At 41.3% G+C, this 21,531-nt stretch overlaps 1 long non-coding RNA gene across 1 annotated transcript in view; it reads left to right on the top strand.

The window, feature by feature from the left end:
- Positions 1-17,857, top strand: part of LOC106005665 — a 163,622-nt gene extending 145,765 nt beyond the window's left edge. The window contains exon 6 of the long non-coding RNA XR_001179192.2: positions 15,651-17,857. This is a non-coding gene — a long non-coding RNA (uncharacterized LOC106005665). The remainder of the gene's footprint in view (positions 1-15,650) is intronic.
- Positions 17,858-21,531: the final 3,674 nt, after the last annotated feature.

The raw sequence follows: 21,531 nt of genomic DNA, 5'->3' as shown, positions 1-21,531 counted from the left end.
ACTCAGAACTATGATGCATGTGAGGCACAGATTAAGAGGGCTTTTTTTTTCTCCTCAAGGAAGGGGCACTGGCCTGAAAGCTAGCATGGTTATTATAGGATACTTCATCAGATCTTTCGAAAGAAAGGTGGAGATGACCAAAGGGCAGGAGGTCACCTACGTAATAAGATCCACGTGAGACATTAATTAAAATGGAATGCTGAAGGAAGATACCTGTGTCCTGACCACATAATTCCCAATAAAATTACTCTAAGTTGATCTTCGTTTTCCTTGAGATTTTTCTAAAAGGCCACATCCCATTCCATCTTACTTGCAAGAAGTTCATGGATGATAAAACTCAGGGGATTAGCAAATGTCTTGAATGCAGATGTTATCCACTTGTGCATTTTTGTTTCTGGGAAGATAATTTATCCACCTTTTACATTATATCTAACATGGTCTGTGACCCTTAGGAACCACTGTGCCATGCGAACTAGTACAGAGGAATCCTGTGTATTTGAGCAGAAATGAGGGTGAAATTTAAATGCAGGACAGATTTGTCTCTACATGAAGATTAGGCACATTATTTATAGATAATATTTAATTGTATTTTCCTTGATGCCACATCCTGATTTTTTTTTAAACCTTTTTTTTTTTTTTAAAGATTTTATTTATTTATTTGACAGAGAGAGATGACAAGTAGATGGAGAGAGAGGCAGGCAGAGAGAGAGAGAGGGAAGCAGGCGCCCTGCTGAGCAGAGAGCCCGATATGGGACTTGATCCCAGGACCCTGAGATCGTGACCTGAGCCGAAGGCAGCGGCTTAAACCACTGAGCCACCCAGGCGCCCCCTGATTTTTTTTATCGTACTGTAATCCTCATCCAATCACAACTGCTCAACCAAAGTCTGAAGTTGCGTACAAAGTATGTGACCTTTTATCCACTCATATGTACAAAAAAGCATCCTAGGGGTGTGTCAATCACAGCCCTTCTCAACAGAGAGCAAAGATCATCTCTTGGAATTTAGCCTAAGGTTGAAGGGGGAGGAGGGTGGGACAAAGGGTCAGTGTCAAGGTGGGGCTGAACCCATACATTCTTCAACAGCTTCCATTTCCCTTTCTCCACCCCATGCAACATGCCACATAGGTGTTTTAAGCAAGAGATAGACTTCAGGGAAAGGACAGGTAGTACAAGCTAACTGTACAGCCTGGAACAGGGCAGGGACATACCAAAAAGGAGAAAAGGATATTAAATTCTGAGCTGAGAAAGGAAGTTTGGGGAATGCCCCATGGCCCGTGTCATTCAAATGTCTACAGGGTTACCCAGACTGAAGATCAGGGAGAGAGAAAGAGAATTACTCCCAACACAGTTCTCTTAAAACACGGATGTCTTTGAATGGCGTAAGCCCTAAGCTCCCCTTCTAAGCTCCCCTTCATGAGCCGTGAATGTGCCCTGTACATCCAGGGCATGCCCCAGCCCCTGACTTGAGTGGGCTAGGGTTAGCTTGGGCATATTAGGGACCTGGCCTGGTGAAGAGTGAAACTGAGTTTGTGCAGGGCAAGAAGTTAGGGACTACTTTAAATATCAGCCTGGCTACAGAGAGCAGAGGTTCCCAGCAGTCTAAACCAGAGGGTCCATGAGAGATTGCTTACAGAGATGACATCCCACAGTCCAAAGTCAGCACATGTATGCTTCTTCTCGCATCAAGGGGGAGAATCTGTTTCCTTACCTCTTGAATATGGGCTGACCTGGGGATATGCTGTGACCCCTTGAGTGCTCAGGAAGGAGTCTGGATTTCCAGACTCAGGACTTAAGAGACCTTATAACTTCTGCTTTAACTTTTGTAACTCTGTAACACCACATGAAAAAGCCCAAACTGTCCTGCTGGAGAGAATGAGAGACCATTTGGTGGTCTCTTGAGGAGAGGCCAGTGTGTTCCAGCAGACAGCCCGCACAGTGCCCATCTTGGATCCTTCAGCTCAGCCTTGCCCAGCCAACAGTCAGATGAAGCCACATGAATGAGTCCCGCCAACCCCAGGTGAAACAGAGACAAGCTGTACCACTCAGCCCTGCACAAATTCCTGACCCACAGAATCATGAGCAATAAAAGGATGGTTCTTTTAAGCCACTATGTACCAAGGTGATATGTAACACACAACTACAGATAATTGCAATGGTGTCTAAATCGTCCTGGAAAACTCAGGCAGGATTCAAGATCAGATCCTCTCAGATGTGCTAAGTGAGGTTTGGAAGTAGGAGATTTAGACAGAAAAGTGTCAGCATTGTGATCTTTCTGGTTTAGAATGAAACTCCAGAGTTCCCACAGGACAGCTCTCTGGGAAGAAGAATGGCAAAATTAAGAGCATAAAGTCAGAAGACCTCAGTGCAGACTGCTTAGTGCTCAAGGAGGCCAATCCATTCACCTGCCCCGACTCAGCTACTGCTGAGACTTCTAAAGCTATCTCTCTTGGTTGGAACTGATGCTGGTTGCTTCCGGAGTATCTCCTGGGGTTACCTCAGCCCGCTGGGGCTATTCTCACCCCCAGCTCATATGCTCACTGCTCAGTGGGAAGCAGAAGAGGAGCCCATCCCTGCCAATGAGACACTGAGAGATTTTGTGTCAGACATTTGGTTCTGACCTTAAAAGAGACAAAAAAAATTAAATAAGATAGAGTTTCTATTTGCAAAAAGACCTCCATCTTGGATTGCACTTTATTATTTGTCTTCCTTTCAGATCTGCCCTTGGTATTAATTTTAATCGGATCGCCCCTAGCCAAAGCATGCTAGGGAGATAGAAATCTCCTAGGAGAGCAATCTGTGCTGGCCTCTGGGACAAGAACTCAAGCCTGAGTACAGACTCCCCAGCTCTGCTTCTCGGCACAAGAGGGCACAGAACTGTACGGTTCTGTATGTGATTCTGATACTCACACATTTTTTTTTTTTTTTTAACAAACGGATTTATTCTCAGGGACTCAGTGGATAAGGAAATACTTAAACATTCAGTGAAAGAGGATTGAGTCTATTTTATATGAGCTACAAATTGAGCCAAATAGAGAAGTCTTCTTGACCTATTTGCCTGGGCCATAGTATGGGAGTACTTCATTTGCTGTTGGTGGTGTTTGCGCTGTATCTCACGGGTTGTGGTATCTCCATGTTTTATATTGAATTTCTCAGAAGTATGGAGAAGTTGAGGCAAGGGTTAAAATTGATATCTTCAGTTCAATCCCTCAAATAACAGGAGTTTGGTAGCAGAGGAGAGGAAAGGTGGTGGGGGGTGTGGGGGGTAGATTATCTACAAGCTAATCCTTCCTGCTACTCTTTAACTGAAACCATGAAGAATGAACCCAAGCTTAACACACTTTCATGTCCTGTATTGTGTGTCTGTGCGGATGAGTTATAAAGGTGTTGGCGTTGCATGAACCATTGTTCCTTTTAGAGCCCTAGTGCAATTCCATTAGGCCCTGATTTAGCCCAGCAAACAGTGCTATAGATGTGGAACAATTTGCCTGCCTCGTCTAACTGGGACAGACTTTACTTAGATTAAAAAGGGTTAAAGTTCCGAAGGAATCACTAACACTCTTTTGTTGGGAAAAATCCTCCTAATCTGACGTTTCCTCACATTCCAGCCATACCTTATGCTGGAGGAACTAGATTTCCGGGTCCATGGTGTATGATTTAATGATTTGTGGAAGGCAAGAATGTTAACTTAGCTGATTGCTCAAAACTGGCTGATAAGGTATCAGACGGGTTAATTTGCTACTTTTCTAACCTCTCCCAGAGAACTTGAACCGAAGCCTCTATTTCCATAGATCATCCTTATTGCACTCCACCTGAAAGGCTTAAGAATTTATGAAGGAAATAAGCATTTTGTTCCTTGTGCTTCCGTCTGCTCCATCATTTCATTCCAGGGCAATAAGGCTTCATTTGTGATAACCTAATCTTCTCCTGAACCATCAGTGGTGATGTCACAATTGGAATATTTTGACTTCAGATAGAAAAAGCCCGCTGGCAGATAGACGTTGTTTACATTGGGAATAGGGTCTAGCAGGAGGGGTAAAGAGGCATTCTAGATTTAATTCAAACACCAAGAGTTAACAGAGTGTTATCCCAGAGACAAGCTTCCAGGAATCTTGTGACTGAAGCAGTTGCTTTTCCCTTGTGTCCCCATTCTGTGCAACCATCACCTCCATTGGATCCTAGAGCCCCACATCTAGGGGTAACCTCCAAAGATCAGCTAGCTGGACCTACCCTTGGCCTGTGGAAGTTTATGAATTCTTTACTTGGTATAGTCTGCAGAGCTTTGTTACATGTATTCTTGAGAAGGTGATAACTCTCTGAAATGAGCTAATAAAAGGAGTTGTTGCTTTATACCCCTTTATCTCAGGACATGAAAAGGTTAATGTCAAAAAGTTTAAAGGTGAATTACACATTGAGATTATCTCAGCTGCATCCTAGAAGTACTTGGCATTTCACAAACATTTAGAAACAAGTGTTTCTAAATGATAAAATAGCCCTTTGGTGGGGCTCCTGGGTGGCCCAGTGGGTTAAGCGTCTGCCTTCGGCTCAGGTCATGATCTCCCAGTACTGGGATTGAGCTCCCTGCTCAGTGGGGAGTCTGCTTTTCCCTCTCCCTCTGTCCCTCACCCCCTCTCCCCACTTGTGCTTTCTCCTCACTCTTGTGCTCTCTCTCTCAAATAAAGGAAATCTTAAAAAGAAAAAAATAGCCCTTTGGGAGTTCACATACAATTCCATAATATGATCAATCTCAGAGATTTTAAAAAAAAATCTACTAATAAGATATAAATATTTATAGTAGTACATACAGAAGATACATTTGAGAGTAATTTAACCTAGATCCCCAGTAAATGTTCAGACATTTCCAAAATAATCTATACTTCATCTTCTCTGCTAAGGTCTTTGTCACTATTAAATCACACATGTATATCCATGCTTTTACTTGTTTATTAAGCACATAGTCCCCCCCCCTCCCAATTTAAATGGGTGATATACTTGTGAGGAGTACAGGCTTCACATGTGGGTCGAGTAGGAAGAAAAATTCAGATTTAAGTATTATCCCCTGAAGCATTACGTTGTTAACATTACAACAGGCACAATAATGCCTCAACTTTGAAGACCAGGGTAGGACAGGGTTTAGAAAGACTGGTGGTCCTTAAAAAAGGGGAAAAAAAAAACCCCAAAACAAAAACCCTAACCCTAGCATCAAGTTATGAAGACTGTAGTAAGAATCGTATGATAGTTCTGTGCATTAAGCAAATATTACTCAATTTAACTGACAGTGAGAAAAATTAGAATCATCCAGTAATCCCTTAAGTTTTTTTTTTTTTAACCCAATTGAGGTTAAATCCTCCTAGTTTCAGTCATGAAAAGTCACGGAAAGTCATGACAGCCTGGAAGCAGGCTATATAAGACAACCTCTGCAGATACGTGGATGAGTAGGCCATCCACTTATCACCAGGTAAAGAAGACTTTGATTTCCCGTTGCCTTATACAGGCATGGAGGACTTTCCAACAGGGTGATGTAAGTGGGGCTTCTGATCCCCTGGGATTTCTAATCAGCCCTACTCCTGGGTTTTCATTCATTCCCTGTTAAAGGTGAATATGCAGAACCTATTCTGCACTAGAGTGTTGGTCGTGACCAAGGAAGAAAAGAAGCGACCAGTTTAAATTCGATGTTTCCAACTATCCTAAATTGCATTAGAGTGAAAACAACCCACAGAATGCTTTGCTCCTAATTATCTAAAGCAAATAGTGTTAAATAGCACTTCATTGCTTAGTGGTTATTAAGACGTGAATTCTCTCAACCCTTGGGCTTCTTTGAAGCAATTATTACATGTGTAGATCAGATGGATGGCTCTAGAAGAGAACATCACAGACGTCACAGCCTTTGTGCTCTGAGATGGGTGGAGGGAGGAGGGTGCCCAAATGGCACAGGTAAGTCAGGCCAAGGAAAAGCAATGCATGTGACAAGGGCAGAAGAGAGACTAGGGACAAGGAAAGCAGCCAGGGGCTAGAAGGGAAGTAGTATGTGGTGTTTAGGGCATGAATCTTTCTGCCAGCCTGGCCGAGTTTCATAAACTAGCCCTATAACCTCTGGTTATGTGACATTGGGTCTATTACTTAACATCTCTGATTCTCAGCTCCTCACCTCTAGAATTGTGCTAATACTATTACCTTCAGAGTGCAGTCCTAAGGATTTAATGGCATTATGTATGTGAATCATTTAACATAGTTCCCAAAACAAAATACACAGTTGGTGTTGTGTCAAATATTTCATTATTATTATTGTTGTTACTATTATTATTATTATTAGTGTGAGCTTTAAAAGTTCCTGCCATAAAGAGCATACATGACCAAAAAAAGGTCTATGAAATGAATCCATTTGGAACTGAGGTAACATGTATGCTAATTAATATGTTTACTTTACAAGGAATTCCAATTCATTCACTCATTTAACCACATTTATCAATCACATTATTCCAAGAACTGTTCTAGTCATTGAGAATACCAAAAATGAATAAAACAAGAGCTCCTGCCTTCAAGGAGCACCTAGCCTGCAAGGGAGACAGCCACATAAATAATTATGATAAAATATAGGAAGTAAAATAAGATTGCTATGGTAAACTTAAGGTATGAATAGTAACCTGGAGGCAAGGTGACTAACTCAGATTGGAAAGTCATGACAGCCTGCTTGGAGGCAGCACCCAAGTTGAGTCTTATAAGTTTTCTAGACTGTGAAACAGAGAAAGAATATTCCAGTTAAGGGGATGGTTTCAGCAAAATTACCAAGGCATGAAAGAGCATAGTGTGTCAAAGAGAGACATCATCATAATGTGTGGGGCAGGGAATTGTGGGAGGTGAAGCTGTAGAATTATGAAAGAATTACAGTATTTCATACAACAAGTTGCAGGGGTGGGAAAGGAGGCAGGAGGGAGGCGGAGTTTGAAGATGAAGCTGGTGGGAATAACTGATGCAAGCCTGAAAGAAATAGAATGAGACATCAGGAGTGGTCAATGCAGAGGTGATTGGGTCTGTCCTGACCGGAAGGAGAGACACCTCATCATCTGAGAATGTGGACTAAGAAGGAAGTAAAGATGGGTGTGGATGAAGATAAGTTTATAGATAAGGGAAGATAGCAGTTCACCTAGGAGAGCTTCTCTAATTTTAATATGACAGAAGCAAGACTACTAATTGAGATTAAGAGGTGGGCTTGGGCTGATTGGAGATTTGAGGAGGGGGAGGAAGTCTGGAAGAGTAGCTCAAGGAAATAAGCAACTGTGAATGAATGAATGAATGGGTGAATGAATGAACGGTTGAGTTGTGCAAGAACCCTGTGGAGGTTAAGACAATGTGTTTGTGTGGCACTAGTTGGCACACCAGGTGATTTTCTCTAGCCATGTTCAGTTTCTCAGTTTTAGGGAAAAGAAGGTAAATGATGGAATTGCTCCAGATACAGCATGTGGTGGGGGGGGGGGGGGAAGAACGCAGGGAAATTGAGCATGCTTGTCAGAAAAGAGTTGGGATGATCATGTAGAAGACCCATGTAGCATAGGCAAGGACAAGAGGTCAGGTGACAGTCAAGATATCAAGGATGGAAGCAATGAAAGATTAAGGGTCACGATAGGGAGCACAGAAGAGACCTGGAAGGATTGGAGGTCAAGGAGTGGGATGTCAGGGTTTAAATTCTCTGGTACACAGTAGTTTTGGGTAGTGGCCAAGTCTAGAGTGTGGCTCTTAGAATGTGCAGCAGCAATGGAGTGGAAGTAAAGTTAGCTTTAGAAAATAAATAAGGAAATTGGGATGGCAGGTATTGGATTGACTAGTTAAATGGATATTGTAGATGGATCGCAAAAGATAGATTGGAAATGATGGTTATTATTTAAGCGCCAGTCTCCACCAAAAGATGGGATAAATCAGATCACAAATATCAATGACAAGGGCAGGGAGGTGGTGATACAGTCATGTGGCTTGGACTTCATGAAATGTGAGCTTTTTGATGCAAGGGCAAAAAAGAAATTCTGCAACTATGAAAGGGCTACCCATCATGATGACACAGCACAGGGGATCTGAGACAATAGAACACAGGATCATTAAGTTTTGATGGAGAATGGAGAGAAGAGGAACTAGCCCAAAGAACACGGTTCAGATGTGGTGTGGAAGGAAACACTGGGGGCTGGAGAGTTCTTGAGCACCTGGCCCCTCAGTGTGTTCTAAGACCAGCAGCAGTGGCACTGTCTGGGAGCTTGTGAGAAATGCAAGATCTCAGGCCCCAGCCCAGACCTATGGAATCAAGATCAGGGTATTGACAAGATCCCTAAGTGATTTATGTGTCAGTTAAAATTCTAGAAGCACTACTCTAAACATAAGCAGGATGATACTGGTAGGGAAGGTATGAGTGAAAATAAATTGTTTCTGATGATCCTAGCTCTTTGTCTCTGCTCACATGAGAAATTAAACTTCTCCAAGGAATAACAAAATGGTATTCTCAATTTAGGATGTAAAGCACATTAAAATATAGGTTTTAATTCCTTGCAGGCTCAATGAATCAGTTCCTGTCTTACATTCATTTATGTGAGGAGAAAGAGTGTCAGTGACCAATAGGTTTCTTCCCTTGACTTTGGGAGGGAGAGCAGTAGCAGAGAGAGAGAGAACAACAAAAAGAGTTTCCTAAGGGGTACCTTTTTTTCAGACCAGTATTGGTGGGGGAGCCAGGAGACAGAGCCAGGGCTGAGACTTCTCCACCACTGTGTGTTCTAAGCATCGAACCACACTTCCTCTTCAGCCAGTCAGTCCCTCCTGACCGAAGAGCCAAGAAGAAACGATGCCAGGGAACCGGTAATTGTATAGCTTTTCCAGTGTACTGCTCCAGATCCACATAACGGACATGTCAAAGCCTACTCTCCCCTCTGAACATTCAGCAGTGACCAAATGGGCTGGAGGAAGTGGGAAAAATACCGTGAAAAATCCTGGGCTGCACCTCAGAGACTAATAAATAATTACTAATGGGAAAGAAAACAGAGGAAAGAGAAGAAGCAAAGTAGCAAGCAAAAGAGGCAGAATGAATTCTGGCCCACAGAAGGGGAACAGACGGGGGGTTAAGTGCAGTCGAAAAACTCTAACACACCAAGAGCAGTGACCCAAAGACAGAAAAAGACAGAGAGTAAAGCAAGTTGGGGAAACTTTCTGTTCTCACATTTGATCCCTCTGTTCACAACATTTCAGTGACTTATTCAAGCTTGGAATTGGACTGTTACATCATTCAGCATATGAGATTTGTCCCAAGTTAAATGGATCACTTCCCCTTGTAGGTTTTTGGATACTGGCTCATTTTTAGGGAGAGAATTGGAGGGACTCTGCTAAATTATTGATGTGAGGAGACTTGAACCCAGGCAGCAGAAATGACCGAATGGAGAAGCATGGGCAGGTGCCATATTGTAATTTGTCCATCTCTTAAATTATGTAGCATATGTATCACAATATATTGAATTTAAAACCTGAAGTATGACATTCAGTGAATAATTCATACTGGCTCTTTCATTAAGTGTGAGCTGAGGCTTAGGATAATGATATCCAATTTTAGCTAGTGCCTCATTTAAATACAGATGTGGAAAAGGGAATTGCTTTAGCATTGCTATAGATAAGGTATTCATGGCTGTGTAAAAAACTGGAACTGAAATCACACACACAAACACACCCCTTCCCCAGGAATGGCCCAGAATAAAAATGAATAATGCATTAATTTTTTTAAAAGTAATTTTTTATTCATCAGATGTTATTTATCCTTCACCTGCCTAAATATATAGAATTTAAATATGATTATCTCACTAAGAATATAATTTTCTTCTCACAGAAGATTCTGATCTTGAGAAACATGCCTGGGATTTTTAGGGATGCTTGTGAATCCTAGAGTAAATGTCCATAAAACACCTCCTCTAAGTTTTCCTTCTCTGGATCTTACAGGGAACCCAGAGCCCAGAGGTAAATCTCTAGTGATCTAGTTCTGGGAGCCTGTGCATATACGTTTGAAAATTGAACTGCCATGCACAATAACTATGCATGCAACATTTCAAGCAACGTGCATCTTGGCTTCCGGTGACTGGTACTACTAAAATGTGTTATGTGATTTTGTAGAAAGGGAAGGAAGTTGGGGCTGATGTGGTTACAGACATCTGAACTGGAAAACTTGGGTGGAAGTTAATGCCCCTTCACTCACTCCTTCTTACATCTGCTTACATTTGCTATCATATTGCTTTCTCTAACATCTTTTCTTCATAGACTGACCAACCATCATGCTAACATAATACTTCTAAAATTTTATGGAACTTTTGGAGAATATGCTCAAGGGCATACTTTTCTCATTTCCCCATCCCTTCCTATCATGTTTGAGATAAAAACATAAGCAAGGTTAACTGACGTATCTTTCAAAGAGATTGACTAGAGAAAAGATAGCCATTTGTCTATAAATCCCAAGGCAGGCTGTTTCTAAGTTTAGTGCACCCAAAGACATGACTTTTTTTTAACCTTGATCTTGATTATTGTATTCATTTAGTACATATTTGTATACACGGAGAATATGAAATGGGCACAGAATGCTTTAGTGTTGTAATAGGAAATGAATCCCTCAGGTAAAATAACCTGTGCAAGGTGAGGTGTCAACTTTATATTGTACTAGGGGTTGAGAGACAGGAAAGGCCACTTCTGGCTGAAGTAATTAGAACAGGTTTATAGAAGAAGGGTGTTTTTTCTGAGTCTTAAGGCAATTATTAATTAGACACCAGAAGCAGAAGGTGATTTGTACAAAGACAGAAAACCTTAGAAATACAAGGAATGTCTGGAAATGTGAAGCTAGAATACAGACTGTGCATGGAGCAGTGGAGGGAGAAAAAAAAACTAGAAATGTAGGTGGAGGTTGATTTTGAGGTGACTTCGTAGCCAGATTGGGGAGGAAAAAGATATTGGGTGAGTAGTGGAGGGCCTTGGAAAGGGGTGAAGTGGAGAAAGATGTAATCAGAATGCACGGTCAGAAGATTATTCCAACATGGAGTGTAGAATTTGTTGGGGTAGGGTGGGGCAGTGATTAGGTGAGTCTGTGAGAAGGCTACTGCCCTGAAGTTCAGGTACAAGATAAGAGTACCTGAAGTAACACAGTGATAAGGGGAGATTGCTATCTCCACCTTCTTGGCTCTAAGTCAGTTCTCAACCTACTGTCATCTGGCTTCCTCTACTCAACATACTCCACACGCAGTTTATAGTCTTCTTTATAAACATGCTCTTTCCCTTAGAGTCCACATCTCACTTATGACACCATCTACATTGTCAACCAAACCAGAAACTTCAGATTCAGTCTGATTCCTTCCTCTGCTGAGCCCTTCTTCATCCAATCAACCTCAAATCCTGCTTATCGAACCACATAAACATTTCCTAAATCTAACCCTTGCGACATCCACACCATCCCTACTTGCTGGTCTCTTACATCTTGCAATCACCTTCTATTTGGTCTCCACATCCAGCCATATGAAATAATAATAGTGGTTCAACATTTGAACTTTGATGCCAAGTTGTCTGAGCTTTCATATTTCTTAGTTCTATGGCCAGGGATAAAATTCTTCACTTCTTTCTACCTTCCTTGCTTCCTATATAAAATGATAAATAGTGGTAATTCATATCTACTAAGTATGTTAGGAGAATTAAATGAGCACTTAGAATGGCATCTGACACATAGTAGATTCTATAAAATGTCCTCTGTTTTAACTGAAATAAAAAATAATCCGTCCTTTACACTAGGAAGGAAAAATCTGACCATGCCTCTCTTCTCAAACTCTGTAGGATGAGCTCTAAGCTGTGTGACATGGCATACAAATTTTACCATGGCCTAGACCCTTCTTAATTCTCCCACCTCACCGCTTACAACACCTAAACACATAATTTAAGCCCAGATATTGAAGCACTTGTAGCTATCCAAATCCATCCCACTCAGTCATGTCTTCCTGGTTCCTCAGAATAGTCTATCTGCTTGCCATGTACCCATCCCCCTTCCCTCAACACTGCTTACTCATTTCTGAAATGCTAGCTCAGGCATCATTTCCCCCAGGCAGCCTTCTATGAATGGCCAGGTTGGGCTAAATGCCTTTCCTCTCCACCTACAAGTTAATTTTATCACAGCATGAATTGTATAGTGCTGAAGTCATCTTTATGATTCTATTTCTAGACCAGACTGAAGACTTCTTGAGGGCAGGAGTTGTGCCTTATTTATCTTTAAATCCCATGAAGACAAGAACCATAGTAGATCGATAGTAGGTTTTCATAAATAGTTCTTGAAATAAAGGAAAAAAATCAACAGACTTGGCACTTAACTAAATGTGGAAGTAGTGAGAAAGAGAGAGATTGGAAGCTGATTCAAAGGTTTGAAGTCCAAGTTACCACAAGGATCAAGGTCATATTTATAGAAATAGGGAAGTTAGAAGGAGGAACTTCTTTGAGGGAAAAGAAAAAAAAAAGAAGCAAAAACCCAATGAGTTAATTTTTAAACAAACTAGGTTTAAGATGCCAGCAAAACACAGTAAGAAATATTTGCTGTGTGTGGTACTGGAAAGAAGTTATGGTAGATTTGAGAGTGACTGTGTTTGTCATATTTCACTAGATTATGCTGCGTAACAAACATCCCCCAAATATTAGTGGCTTATAAGAACAGAAGTCTATTATTTCTTGCATAACATGTCACCTATAAGTTAGCTGCAGTTCTCTGGTTCGGCGCTCTGTTCCAGGCTACATGTGGATCTGGTGCCTACTGCTCTCATGGTGAAAATTCAGAATAAGAGTGGCCACAGAGCCAACTGCACAAAGTACATTTAAAGCCTATGCTCAGATGTGACATATATAATATCCACTCACATTCCATTTGTCAAAGCAAATCACATGGCCAAGTCTGAAGTCAATAGCAGGTGGAAACATGGCAAGGACGTGGGAGGGAATAAGGTATTATAGACACATGTACCTAGCATAGTGAGAATAGTTGGGGTTATGTATGTAGATCAGATCATGCATTCAATTTCTAATTCAAGGGGAAAGAGAAACCAAAGAAGGAAGAAAGGAAGTAGCCTAATGGCAGTCAGAGAAAGATAAAGGGGGGAACTAGAGTAATTCATTATAATGCAAATCAAAGGAGAAGACAGTCCGAGGAAGGACAATATTTGTCCAACACTGCAGATGTCAGTGTAAGTGAGAACATGTGACTGTGAGGAGACTTGAGAGAAGGGATTCATTATCATTGCTGAACCGGTTTCTGTACAGATATCTGGTCAGTTTGTATTTGGCTAATCTAGGTTTAGGGTGGCACTCACAGGAGATTACCTAGAATGGTTTGGGATACCACATCCCATAGCAGCTGAATTGTATGGACCAGAAGATAGGAAACTAAGGGCACATAACACAGCACTCCTACTCTCATCAAATGTTAGGGAGATTGTCATGGGTGGGAGGGTGGCGGTTGGCACCTCCAGGCCTTGAGCTAGTCTAGAGCAAGATTTCCTGACAAGTAGCTGGATGATCCCAGGAGGCAGAATTTTTCTCAATTGGAAAGAACCTTCTACCACCTAGAAGTACAACAGTGGAGTGGTAGCCTCCAGAAAACCAACAACTCTCAATACCACTGGAGTTTTCCAGCAGAATGTAGATGACCACAAAGCAAATATGCTGTGGAAAAGTGCACATGCCCTGGATCAAAAGTTAGGCCCATGAGATACAGATGTAGTGAAAAGAAGGGCCATCTGTACCCCAATGTTTATAGCAGCAATGGCCATGGTCACCAAACTGTGGAAAGAACCAAGATGCCCTTCAACGGATGAATGGATAAGGAAGATGCGGTCCATATACACTATGGAGTATTATACCTCCATCAGAAAGACAAATACCCAACTTTTGTAGCAACATGGACGGGACTGGAAAAGATTATGCTGAGTGAAATAAGTCAAGCAGAGAGAGTCAATTATCACATGGTCTCACTTATTTTTGGAGCATAACAAATAGCATGTAGGACACAGGGAGTTAGAGAGGAGAAGGGAGTTGGGGGAAATTGGAAGGGGAGGTGAACCATGAGAGTCTATGGACTCTGAAAAACAATCTGAGGGTCTTGAAGGGGCGGGGGGTGGGAGGTCAGGGTACCAGGTGGTGGGTATTAGAGGGCATGGATTGCATGGAGCACTGGGTGTGGTGCAAAAATAATGAATACTGTTATGCTGAAAATAAATTTTTTAAAAAATCTAAAAAAAAAAAAAGGCCAGTAGATCTTCATTGTCCTTTTAAAGTATAAACTGTATTGTTTTATGATCATCACATGAAATATGCCGGCTAATGCATATCTACTATTTATTCTTGCTTCTCCAGCTCCTTGCCAGTGTGCTCAGCTTTATAGTCCCTATTGAATAGGTGTTCTCAGATATCTGAATGCTGTGGTTTGAATTGAGTGCTCTAGAATATTATATTGAAATCCCAATCGTCAGGACCTTAGAATGTGATCTTATTTGGCAAAAGGGTCTTTGCAGATGTAGTTAAGGTGAGGTCATACTTGAGGGACATTGGCCCTTAATCCAAGATGACTTGCACCCTCAGAAGAAAAGAAACACACAGAGAAGGCCATGTGATGTTGGAGGCAGAGATTAGCCTCAAGCCAAGGAATGCCAAGGATTGCTGGCAAACACCAGAAGCTGGGGAGAAATGAAAGATAGCCCCTTATAGGTTTCAGAGGTAGTGTGGTCCTGCCAACATCTTGATTTCAGACCTCTGGACTGAGAACCATGAGAGAATAAATTCCTGGCGTCTTAAGCCCCAGTTTGTAGTACCTTGTTAGGGCAGCGCTAGGAAACTCACACACAGAAATACCTGTTGAAAAGCAGCAAAGCTGGGGTGCCTGGGTGGCTCACTGGGTTAAAACCTTTGCCTTTGGCTCAGGTCATGATCCCAGGGTCCTGGGATGGAGCCCCACAGCAGGCTCTCTGCTCAGCAGGGAGCCTCTTTTCTCCATTCTCTCTCTCTGCCTACTTGTGATCTCTCTGTGTCAAAAAAAATAAATAAATCTTAAAAAAAAAAAAAAAAAAAGGCAGCAAAGTAGCTTTTGAAATGTCTGCTGAATAACTTTGTTGTAAGTAATTTTAATTCGAGTAGGATTCTTTCTGGCCCCCCAAGCTTCAAATCTCCATCAAAATGAGAGACTGATAGAATTCTACCACCGGTGAAGATGCAAGAGAAACGTGTATTCAGTAGAGTCATATCCGCCTTCCTTCCTATAACTTATCACAAATGAGGGAACATTCCTCTTGGTGAAATTTACTTTTACTGATCATCCTTGCTAGTCCTGTTTACACGGCAAAGTTGATTTGCTTTGAAGATCTGAGCACCAGCTTAAGGTCAATACTTCTTGAAATTCTAAGGAAACGCCCTTGAGATATTTAGTAGTTGTAACTGCTTAAGGAGAGAGGGAAAATACAGATTCTCATTTGATTAAATAAAATACTTATGCTTGTTGTGTTAAATGTAGCTGCAGTAGAGACTTTATATTCCATTTTCTGCATTTTCATGGGAATTGCTAGGCTTCCGGAAGTTACAAAGCAAAGGACATGACAATTTTCCTCTTACTGACCGTGTCTGTCTTTGGGACAGGTGATTATTGTTGAAGAATGTGTACTCGACGGCTATGCTGGGATGCTCACACAAGTACATACATGGGCATGGACTCGAAGACAAAGATACAGTGATGTCTGCAAGCAAAGTAACCCTGGCAGCCATTATTGGTCCATAAACTTATCTCATAGGAAAGGCCCAGAGATGGGCCCAAGACCCACCAGACCAAGCATGTGCTAAGTCTGAATTCTACTAACCTGATCAAGTGCTTTTTAAGAACCTACTAGTACATCTGTTGGCCAGTCACCTGGAGGTTACCCATGGCATATACATAGTGTTTGAGAACACAGGTATTATTGTCACAGATTTCTAGATAATACAAGCTAGTCCAAGAGAGTTACTGTTACCTGTCCAGCATCATAGAACACGTAAATGGCAGAAAGGGGTCTGGTACTCAAGTCCCCTCCTTCTGAGTGATTGGTACTTGCCCTACACTCAGAAAAATTGTGAACATTATGGTTCATTTTCATATACATTTGTGTAAAAGACACATCAGTGTGTACAACTTGTACACCCTCACTCTCATAGAAACAATCCTCAACCCAGACTCTGCTAAAGACGTTCTCATCAGCAGCTTTGTTTTATTTCAAGCCAAGACTTTCTTTCCACTTTGAAATGCCACCAACAATTATATGACTAGAAGGAAAATCCATTCCAGTTCAACTCTTGTCATAAAACCTTAATCATTTCGGCAAGTAGCCATTTCCAAACTGCCTACATTCTGCATTGATACTTCCTTTAGAAATGTAGCAAGACCTGTGTGTATCCATAGAGAATACAGAAGTTTGCAAACATTTTGAGATTTTGGAGGCAAATTGTAGCTGAGTCATAAGAAAGTTCCCTTCCTTGCCCTGATGCCAAGTGTTCTGCCATTTAAAAGGAAATCTCATTGCTGCTGTATCCTGATACCATGGAGATCCACGGATTTCCCTTGGATCTTTCAGTTTTACCCAGGAACCTAATGCAAGAGCCAAGAACCCACATAGTTGGATTCATGGTCAGAAGAACACCCTAAAGGGAGGATTTTGCCTAGAAAAAAAGCCAAGATTAGCACTAACTTGCTTTAGATATAATCAACAATAACGAAAATAAGGGTTACTGGATTTGGACACCTATTATAGGCCAGGAACATTCTATGTATTATTGTTTCCATACCCCACAAACTACAGTTGTTTCTCAACATTTTCAAGACACTGATGTGAGTTTTATAACTTAACTCAAAGTCACCCAGATAGAAATTGGCACAGCTAAAACTGAATACAGGAGTGTCCAACCATAAAATTCTATGGTGTTAATACCCTGTTTCTGCTCTGTAAAAACTAGCTTCCATGTATCGAGTATTAGCAGAATAGAAAGCCTCAATACTGTCTTCACAGCACTGTGTTCATAACCTCCTTCTCACAGGCAGGCATCACCATTTTGCAAATGGAGATGATGCTGGAGAGATCCCTTTCGGGGGGTTGTGGGGGATAAGAGAGGATGCTAGCATGCAGAGCCAGGTCTCCAGGCCACAAATCCTGGCCTCCTGGTTGTCTCTCAATGGAACAATGGGAGGGAAACTCCACGTACTAACTACTGAAATTTCAGTAGCTAGGGTTCAGCTAGTGGCCTGAAACAATGATCTGGTCTTGGAAGACCAAGATTCCTTTTAGACATACCCTCCTTCCACTCTGATTTCCCCAAGCCCCACAAGAATGGGTGTTGACACCCCCAAGTTGGCACTGTCACTAGATTCCCTCCAAGGCCATGGAGACCAGTGTCCTGTGAAATCATCCACATCCTAGACCATTCATCTGAATATCCAATTAGTAAGTTTTAATAAAGTGATACATTTCATGCTTGGCACTTGAAAGCTCATTATAATTATTCAGTCATTCTATTCATAACAGAATTTCTGCACAGAATCGACTACTGCCATATCAAATCTACATTTCATTTTCTCCCACCTCTTTCTTTATCTGGTAAGTGTTCAAAGTTAATACTAGTAAAAAGACATCGCCATAATTTACCCTCTGATTGGATGCAATGAGAAGTGCCCAACATTGCTTTGGGGTTATTTTTGACAAAAATTCATAAATTCAAACTAATCATGAGCAGAGAAAACCAGAAAAATACAAGTGGAAAGACACTCTACAAAAAAACTGAACAGGGGCACCTGGATGGCTCAGTAGGCTAATCTCTGCCTTCAGTTTAGGTCATGATCTCAGGACCCTAGGATCGAGCCTGCATTGGGCTCTCTGCTCGGCAGGGAGCCTGCTTCCCCTCTCTCTCTCTGCCTGCCTCTCTGTCGGTCAAATGAATAAATAAAATCTTTAAAAAAAAAAACAACAACTGAACAATACTCTTCAAAAGTGAAAATATCACGAAAGACAAGGGAGACCGAAGGACTATCATAGATTGGGGGGAGGGTAAATACCAAATACCAAATACCACATAGGATCCTAGATAAGATCCTGGGACATAACGGGGACATAACTGGGAAAATAAGCAAAATTTAAAAATAGATGTAATTTATTTACATTTATTTATAATTTAAAAATAGATGTTAATATTTTACCAATGTTCATTCCCCTGTTTTGATCATTGTATCATTTATGACATTGTATCAGTGTCATAAAGAGTTGACAAATATTTGCATTTTAATGAAGTTTTATTAAAGATGCTGTGAGAGAATTCAGGGGTAAGTTATATTCTCTGAAGATGACACCAACAATGTCTCTCATCCCAAAAGCATTTTTAGAACCATACCAACTTCTGTCAAGAGGGAGAGTCTATGTACCCTTGTATCTGGGCAGCTTTTGTAAGTGCCATCAGCTGTAGAATATGGTGGAAGTGATGGTATGTGATGTCCTAAGACAGGTCCTAAAAATTCTGTGTACTGAAAAACGCCTGTTCTCGTAGGATGCTCACTCTTTGAACTTAGGTAATGTGTTGTGCTGAAATTCAAGCAGTTCATGGAAAAGCTTATGTGGAAAGGAACAAAGTTTTGTGGCCCATATCTCCAACTGAGCTCCCTGCTGACAGCCAGTACCAACTTGCCAACCATATGAGTGAATCATCTTGAAACTACATCTTCCAGCCCTAGTCAAGCCACTCAGCTGAAACCACATGGAGAAGAGATGGCCTGCCCCCACCAAGTCCTGTCTAAATTACACATTTGTAAGCAAAATCATTACTGTTATTTTAAGCCACTTAACTTTGGGGTAGTTTATTTTACAGCTATAGATAACATAATTTGATGGCACAAACTTCTACTAGAGTAGGGAGAGGAGAAGAAACAAGATTTTCTTATACACTAACAATGAAAATACAGAAAGGGAAATTAGAGAATTGATTTCATTTACTATAGCACCAAAAACCATAAGATACCTGGGAATAAACCTAACCAAAGAGGTAAAGGAACTGTACTCAAGGAACTACAGAACACTCATGAAAGAAATTGAAGAAGACACAAAAAGATGGAAGACCATTCCATGTTCTTGGATTGGAAGAATAAACATTGTTAAAATGTCTATACTGCCTAGAGCAATCTATACTTTTAATGCCATTCTGATCAAAATTCCACCGTTATTTTTCAAAGAGCTGGAGCAAATAATCCAAAAATTTGTATGGAATCAGAAGAGACCCTGAATTGCTAAGGAAATGTTGGAAAACAAAAATAAAAGTGGGGGCATCACGTTACCCGATTTCAAGCTTTACTACAAAGCTGTGATCACCAAGACAGCATGGCACTGGCATAAAAACAGACACATAGACCAGTGGAACAAAGTAGAGAGCCCAGATATGGACCCTCAACTCTATGGGCAAATAATCTTCTACAAAACAGAAAAAAATATACAGTGGAAAAAAGACAGTCTCTTCAATAAATGGTGCTGGGAAAACTGGACAGCTATATGTAGAAAAATGAAACTCAACCATTCTCTTACACCGTACACAAAGATAAACTCAAAATGGATAAAAGACCTCAATGTGAGACAGGAATCCATCAGAATCCTAGAGGAGAACATAGGCAGTAACCTCTTCGATATCAGCCACAGCAACTTCTTTCAAGATATGTCTCCAAAGGCAAAGGAAACAAAAGCGAAGATGAACTTTTGGGACTTCATCAAGATCAAAAGCTTCTGCACAGCCAAGGAAACAGTCAACAAAACAAAGAGGCAACCCACGGAATGGGAGAAGATATTTGCAAATGACAGTACAGACAAAAGGTTGATATCCAGGATCTATAAAGAACTCCTCAAACTCAACACACACAAAACAGACAGTCATAAAAAAAATGGACAGAAGATATGAACAGACACTTCTCCAATGAAGACATACAAATGGCTATCAGACACATGAAAAAATGTTCATCATCACTAGCCATCAGGGAGATTCAAATTAAAACCACATTGAGATACCACCTTACACCAGTTAGAACGGCCAAAGTTAGCAAGACAGGAAACAACATGTGTTGGAGGGGATGTGGAGAAAGGGGAACCCTCTTGTGCTATTGGTGGGAATGCAAGTTGGTACAGCCACTTTGGAGAACAGTGTGGAGATTCCTCAAGAAATTAAAAATAGAGCTTCCCTATGACTCTGCAATTGCACTCCTGGGTATTTACTCCAAATATACAGATGTAGTGAAAAGAAGGGCCATCTGTACCCCAATATTTATAGCAGCAATGGCCACGGTCGCCAAACCGTAGTAAGAACTAAGATGCCCTTCAATGGACGAATGGATAAGGAAGATGTGGTCCATATACACTATGGAGTATTATGCCTCCATCAGAAAGGATGAATACTCAACTATTATAGCAACATGGACGGGACTGGAAGAGATTATGCTGAGTGAAATAAGTCAAGCAGAGAGAGTCAATTATCATATGTTTCACTTATTTGTGGAGCATAACAAATAGCATGGAGGACAAGGGGAGATGGAGAGGAGAAGGGAGTGGGGGAAATTGGAAGGGGAGGTGAACCATGAGAGACTATGGACTTTGAAAAACAATCTGAGGGTCTTGAAGGGGCGAGGGGTGGGAGGTTGGGGGAACCAGGTGGTGGGTATTAGAGAGGGCATGGATTGCATGGAGCACTGGGTGTGGTGCAAAAACAATGAATACTGTTACACTGAAAAGAAATTTTTAAAAAATGTGGTGAACTCGATGCAAGGAAACAGAACAGTAGTATTTCCACAATGCAAGGAAACAGAAAAGTAGTATTTATTCAACAGATTAGAAAATGGAACAAGCAGAACAAAAAATATTTAAGACTCAACTGATAATGTGGAGCAAAGCCTTGCCTTGGTACTCAGGAAGATGATGCTCACTGTCAGAGTGGCTGTCAAAATCAGTCCCTAGAGCTGGTCTGCTGGAGTAGATGAAGTTTGAGATGTAGTGTACCAATTAGTCATGCCTCTCTTTTTCTCTTGCCTCAAATCAACTGAGAACTGAACCTAGACTCTGAACACTTTCAGAGTTTTGACTTCCAAATGGAAGATTTCTGGTATTTTGTGTCTGAGAAAGATAAGTCTTGGGCCTAAAGTCAAAGGGGAGCTGTCCACTTGCTCTCACACCTCCTCATCCAGAACTCACCTGCAGGAAGGAAGGGTTCATGGAGCATACAGCAGCTGGGCAGATGCAGTGGTGGTTGCTGCTTCTCTCGCTTACATCCCAGGGAGGAGCCCCCAAATTTGTAGGCCTATGTTTAAAAGGCCACCCTCCCCTGACCTGTACCGGATGTGCTTGCTATAAGGAAGCAAAACAAATTCAATGAGTAGTTGTGAGTAGAGAACTTTCAGAAACAGAGCCAAGAGCCCAGTCTGCACAGAGAACTGACTGCTACATTTCACTACAAACTAAGTCATTCCCTACCCTCAGTG

Source organism: Mustela putorius, unplaced genomic scaffold, assembly GCF_011764305.1.
Source record: "Mustela putorius furo isolate JIRA1106 unplaced genomic scaffold, ASM1176430v1.1 tig00000874_pilon_pilon_pilon, whole genome shotgun sequence".
NCBI classification, from domain to species: domain Eukaryota; kingdom Metazoa; phylum Chordata; class Mammalia; order Carnivora; family Mustelidae; genus Mustela; species Mustela putorius.
The sequence above is the reverse complement of the archived record's forward strand: the minus strand, read 5'-3'. Positions and strand labels throughout refer to the sequence as shown.